Below are 6,882 nucleotides of genomic sequence, written 5' to 3'. Positions count from 1 at the left end.
TCTGACGAACGACGACCTCAATTGGTTAGATCTGGCAAAACTGGAAAGGCACCGACTCTCTGTGACTAACTAAACTCGGTAGAGTAAAAGAACAAAAGAGCTGCAAACTCGATGATGGAGGATGAGGCTCGATGAGCCTTTTATAAGCGGGTCGAGGGCACCGAACAGACTCCACATTCAAGTTGGCATTGAACGCCGGCATTAATGCCCGTCGCTTAGGGCAGTCAAAGTGACAAAAAATAAAAGGAATGATTTTTATTTCTATTATATAAAAATATATATATAAATTAACCCAATCCGACCTGCCCGTCCAAACGGCAGCGACGCGAGGCCCAAGGGATTCGTCCGCTCACAAAATCTAGTGTCCCTTAGGCCCCTACCCCAAGTGACAGAAAAGAATATAAATATCCACTATCACCTCTTTACACAACTAATATGGAACAAGCACCCACACTGACACACTATAAAACACAAGAGATCATTCATGTTTAGAAGGTCCAATTTAAAGGAATATGATATGGCACTTCAAGCCAACTTATTTAGTCAATTTATTTTTCTTTAAACATCATCTAATTAAGAATGACACGTCACAAATGAATGTCCCTTTTAACGATAAAGAGATGGTGATATATATTTGATACAATTTAAAATTTTAGATCTAGTGTTAAAAATATAGTAAAAAATATTTCTTGGGTAATTAACCCATTTTTTAAAGCATGATTGTTTTTATTAAAAAAAATTAAAAAGTAATTGACCCTTGGGATTACGCAATTGCGTGTCCCCTGTTGCTCGTGCCCTCGATTTCGATAGATGAGGTAAATCGCAGACAGGGCTTTGACTCTTGTCTAAACTGAGTATCGAACTTATGATTTACTAATACTAATTTTAGCGTATCACTTATTCGTCATTTGAGCTATGTCTTGAAGACAAAAGTAATTGGCTTAATCAATGAACTGGAGGACTATGCTTAGATAGAAAATATAGCAAAATGTTAATTAGGGTGGATATACATCCCATATCAACCTTAATTAGTGAAATATATTACACAAAAATAAAACACAAGAAATAGATATAATATGAAACGAAAATGAAAAAAAATGATATTTTTAAAAAAAATATAAAACATAAATGCAAGGAAACTCATAAATAAATAAAAATATAGGAATTTTTTTGTAAATATAATTTTTAATATAAAAAATAGTTATTCAATTTAAAAATAAACATAAATTCCATAATGCATTCAAACAAACATAAACATAAGTTGTATCATCCAAGAACCATGATTTATTAATTAAAAATAAATAATAAATTAAAAATAATAATAATAATAATAATAAAAGCTTATACAATTTATAAAAATTTCTCCATTGGTCATTCTCTTTCTCTATGGTCTCATTGGTATCTTTATTAAGGATGTGCAAACAATTCACTAACTGTTTAAACTAAATTGAGAAACAAAACTGAGCCAAACCCATTGATTAATTCGAAAAATTGAACTAATCAATAGCTTAAAAAACTAAACCCAAACTATATAAACCAAGTTAAACCGATTAAATCGAAGAAACACAAAAAAAAATGAAGAAAACCAAAGTAATAGATAGAAAATATACAAAATTAAAGAAAATAACATCGTTTTATAAATATCAAAACAAAATCGTTTTAAAGTTTGGTCATTTAGTTAATTCATTTCTTCCAACCAAAAAATTGAACCGAAAATCAAAAACTAAACTTTTGAGAAAAATTAACCAAACTAAACTGTTGCATGGAAAAAATCAAATCGAACCAATAAGTTCAGTCAATTCAATTCGGCTTGTTTGGATAAACCGAACCTTTACTCTCCCCTAATCTTCATCAAAGAGTATGGTCTCCGACTCTTAAAAAAATTTAATTTCTAATATAAAAAATTATAACTTAAAAAATTTTGAATGGAACTTTAATTCTGTCTCAAATCTCTTCGTGAATAAAAATGCGTTTTTATTATTATAAAATAATTTTAAAATATTTTCAAAATTAAAAAACATCTTAAAATTTATTTTTTTAATATTTTTTAACATTATATATATAAAACATTTCGAAAACATCAAAAGAATCCTCCCAAACGTTTTCATGCATCTTTAAGTTGCACACGTAAGTTGGTTTTCAAGTATAAAAAAATGTTAGGTAGGGTGTCACCTGTTCGAATTGAATATATTTCAATGATGGAATTGCATTTTGATTCATTGTAATGAATCATTTATTTGAATCTTAATATAATTTATTCTAATTTGATTCAAATTGTTTAATTTTCATATAAGTCTATCATGCGAAAACATTTTGAGGTGTTGTTTTAGTATTTTCAAAATACTGTCAAAAAATAATTTTATGATATTTCTCTAATTTTAAAAATATTTTAAAGTTATTTCGTAATATTAAAAATACGTTTCCGATTTGAATATGCAATTTCATCTCTAAATTAAAATTTTAAATTTTTTTTAGAATTTATTTCAAAAATTTATTTGAATGCATTATGAAATTTATGTTTTCTTTTATATTAAATAATTATTTTTTTAATTTTATATATTAAAAATTATATTTACAAAAAGACATCTATTTTTTTTTATTTAATCATTTTCTCTATTTTTTGATTTTTTAGTTTTTTAAAAAATATCATTTTTTTATTTTTGTTTCATATCGTATCCGTTTTTGGTTTATATTTGTATAAAATTTAGGATAAGTGTCCATACAAGTTAATTATTTTATTATTTTTTTGTAATTTTATTTTTAATCAATAACCCTATTTATAACTAATCCCTATGTCATTAATATCTATGTCATCTTTTATGTCTTATTATGCATAATTTTAAAAAATATTTGATAACATTTTGCTAATATTAGTATCCATTATAATGTTTGAGAGAGAGAGATTGGAAGATAGAAACAAGTGTGAGAAAAAGATATGGGGAGAGAGGAGAAATTGAGCTTGACAGTGAGAGACTTGAATAGGCAGCACCTGTAACGCCTCACTTTTTTGGAGGGTTAGATAATTTAGGAATTTTGGGAATATTTTTTTTTTCAACATAAACTCAATATAAACATTTCCCAACAATCTCGTTCTACCTTCTTAGCATACCAAAATAAGAATCAATAAGTTGAGACAGGTAATCATCATAAATGTAGAAGCAATAATCGAAACCTAATATGGTATATAACTGAATTTGCTTTAATCATAACACTAATGTTTGGCCTTTGATATAATTTTGATGATGAAAAATAATTGTATTTTGATGATGAAATAAAGTTAAGAGAGTTCAATGTTAAAGAATTTTATGATTCAAATATTCTTTTTTTTAACGATTCAGTTTTTATAAAAAGAATAGTCGACAATGTGTTTTAGTGCTATCGACTATGCCTGTCAATAGTCAACTATGTTCCTAAGGATAGTCAACTATGTATGGCTTTTGTCGACTATATTTTACTCTATCGACTATTATGCAAGGATAGTAGACTATGTATGTATATGATATTCAAAATTTTCTTCATATTTTTGAATCTGTCGACTACGTGAATGTGATAGTTGACTATGAGTAGTTTTTGTTAGACAATAGTCGACTATGCCTTGTTTTATTTATAAATCTGTCAACTATCTATTGTCTTGCTATCTCTTTTCGTAGAAAGCTTCCAACGATTAATTTTTCAAATCTCAACGGTCACAAACGGCTACATTTCTCTTCAATCTTTTGGGAATCCTATATATACAACTCAAGGAGGATCAAGAGATGACTAATGGACGATAACAAATTGAATTAAGCTTACATTTTATATTCGTTTCTATTTACATTCATTGTGCTTCTATTTTCTCTCTTCAAGGCTGTGATCTTAATCTGTATACATTCATTTAAGCCTTATATCATTTTTTAGAGACATTGTAACTAAGAGATTCATCTCTTAGATTCTCTCCAATTGTACATTTCTTGTGTTTCATAGCTTGTGTAGCTAGAGGGCCCATTAGAGTGAAATGTAGTAATTCCTAGTCTCGAACTAAATGACCTACATGGGTTGAGTAGAGGGTTGATAGTGGATTGTTTTGAAAATCCTTAATGAGGAGCTAAGGTAGTGGATTAGGCTTGGGTTAAGTCGAACCACTATAAATTCTTGTGTTCATCTCTTGCTTGTGCTTTTATTTCATTTATTATTTCAAGCATTTCAATAATCCTCACTTGCATTAAATTTTCTATCAAAAGGATTTCAAGTTTCTATCAAGTTTTTAAAATATCCAATTCACCCCCCTCTTGGTGTGTGCCATTACACCTCCCGGTCTAACTGTGACGGCCCACCACCCAGAGCCTCGGCTAGCATAGAGGATCCATGAAGAGGTCATCAATAAAATGATACAGAAATAACTCAATTAAAAACGTTCAACCCAACCACCACCAAAGAGGAATAACATCGAAACATCCATAAACACTCTCTATATTAACACATATGCACATCCATTCATGACATAATTACACAAGTTCTAAGTCTTCATTAAATACAAAACCCCAAGCCATGACCACAACAACATATACATAGGCCTTCAAAATATAAGAGAGTGACAAGTTCTCTATAACACAACAAAAGACTTCTAATCACCTTGCCTTTAAGTAATCTCTGTACATAGTTAAGTCCCTGGAGATCCATCTTTGCTAGACTCGCCTTCAGCCTTACCTTTGCCTTTTCTTGGAATGGTGTAAGAAGCAAGAGAATGAGCCACAAGGCCCAACAAGTATAACAACGAAATATTAAAATCATGATCAATAAGAATAAGCCACAAAAGAAATATAATCCGATACAAGTAGGTCGTAATGCCCATAATAAGGTACACCTACCAGAAGGTGAAACACTAGCCCAACCATACCATGCACACAAACTCAATAATAAGAGATGATGCATGCACATATCCCTACCCTGACACTATATATCCAATAATATCATATGCTCGGGGCCAGACAACTCCACTTCCAAGGCAATGCTTGAGGCCAGTCAGCTCGACCCAAGATTTATACACTTATCAACTGACATTTGGAGCCAGATAGCTCAACTCCAGGTTAACACCTGAGGCCAACCAGCTCCACCCAAGGTCAAATTCTCATCATAGGCCACGAGGTCACTGGGGCCAAATAGCTCAACTCCTAGGGTCACGCCTACCCATGGCATACACCCTTAAGGCCAATTTGCTCCACTCAATGCCTTAGCTCCCTTATTCACTTAACATATACATGAAAATGTATGGAACCATGCCCCAAAGTATGCACATTAGTCGTGAATCCCATAATAATTTCTACTCAACCCAAACCTCAAGCAAGGAAATGTCAAGGAATGCTCATTGTCACTCGAGGCCATTAGTGCATGAAATGCGCTCCAAATATGCATCTCAACCATCTCTCATAATATTCATTCATGAGACCCTAAAACTCAAACCAAGAAATGCCACGGATCGTGGATTGGCTCCCAATCCTAATTGGTATGACTTTAAACCCTAGGGAGACCCTTCAAATATTGTCCAAATAATACCCATAATATATCAAATCAAAGGCTATCGATTCTAGTTTACAACACTTCAAACGGTTTGTCAATCGGATATCTATACAAAAATTTATGATCAAAATAGTATAGGGTGCACAATGTAGTCTACCGCGGGAGTCGACTTTCGACACCCGGGAGTCGACTCTCGAGGCAAAGTCGACTGTCACATGCCCAGAGTCAACCTAACTGAGAGCAAACCTTGGGGAGTCGACTCCCAAACCCACCAGTCGACTCTTGAACCCCCAGAACCCAAAAATGACGAGAAACACACCCCAAAACTCCTCCAACTCTCCCAAAACTCAAATCTAAAGCCAAAATACACCATTCCCAAACAAATATAGGGTGGAACAAACCCTATTGAAGTCACAAAATAATTCCAACCATCACATTCAAGAATTTTGGGAGATTTACAAAGATCTTTACATAGATCTCAATCAAAAGCATAAAAATCATGGGGGTTCTCTTCTTTCACAAATAATGCTCAAAACATCATAATTTAAAGATTTTGAAGAGGAGTAGAGGAGAACTTGTCTTTGCCAAACCTCTTGAAAACCTTGCTTGGAGAAACCACCACAACCTCCACATCTCCATAGCCAAGAAACTAAGACAAAAGAAGGAGGAGAAGAAGATGAAGCTACTCCTAACTTGCTCAAACCCTCCTTGAAGCATCAAAAGCAAAGAAAAATGGAGAGGAAATCAAGCCCTAGCCTCCCCTCATTGCTCTCTCGATCGCTCCCTCTCTTCTCTCCCATTTTGCCTTCTAATTTCTTCTTCTAATATATATATATATATATATCCATACACTCCCTCAATTACCAAAATGCCCTTATTACAAATAACATAAATGGAAATTATTTACTTACAAAAAATAGTTTAAACATAAATCAAACTCCACAATTTTCATAAAATGTTTATTTACATTCTTTGCAAAGTTGTGGGTCCCACTTCCATTAAACTCAAACCTTTGATTTTTCACATCCCCTCTACTTTGGTCACATTACCTAAAAATAACACATATAATGTCTCAAATTCATGATCCCCTTAATTAAATATTCCTTTCCCATATTAATATAATCAGACCGAATAACGGTCGTTACACTAACAAACACAAGAATTTATACCATCATATCATCAAATATTTAAATACATGGAGACTTATTATCAAGAGATAATAACTGAGCATCTTAGATACAATCTGACGATTCCTCAAAAATACATTAAATCATAACAATTATACATGATCTTCAATATAGCATAATCTTCTAACCATGACAAAAAACATAATCTGAATCCACATGAATAAGCATATATCGAAACAACTCACCGAACCCATCGGCC

This window comes from Diospyros lotus, chromosome 5 (genome assembly GCF_014633365.1).
Source record: "Diospyros lotus cultivar Yz01 chromosome 5, ASM1463336v1, whole genome shotgun sequence".
Taxonomy (NCBI): domain Eukaryota; kingdom Viridiplantae; phylum Streptophyta; class Magnoliopsida; order Ericales; family Ebenaceae; genus Diospyros; species Diospyros lotus.
The sequence above is the reverse complement of the archived record's forward strand: the minus strand, read 5'-3'. Positions refer to the sequence as shown.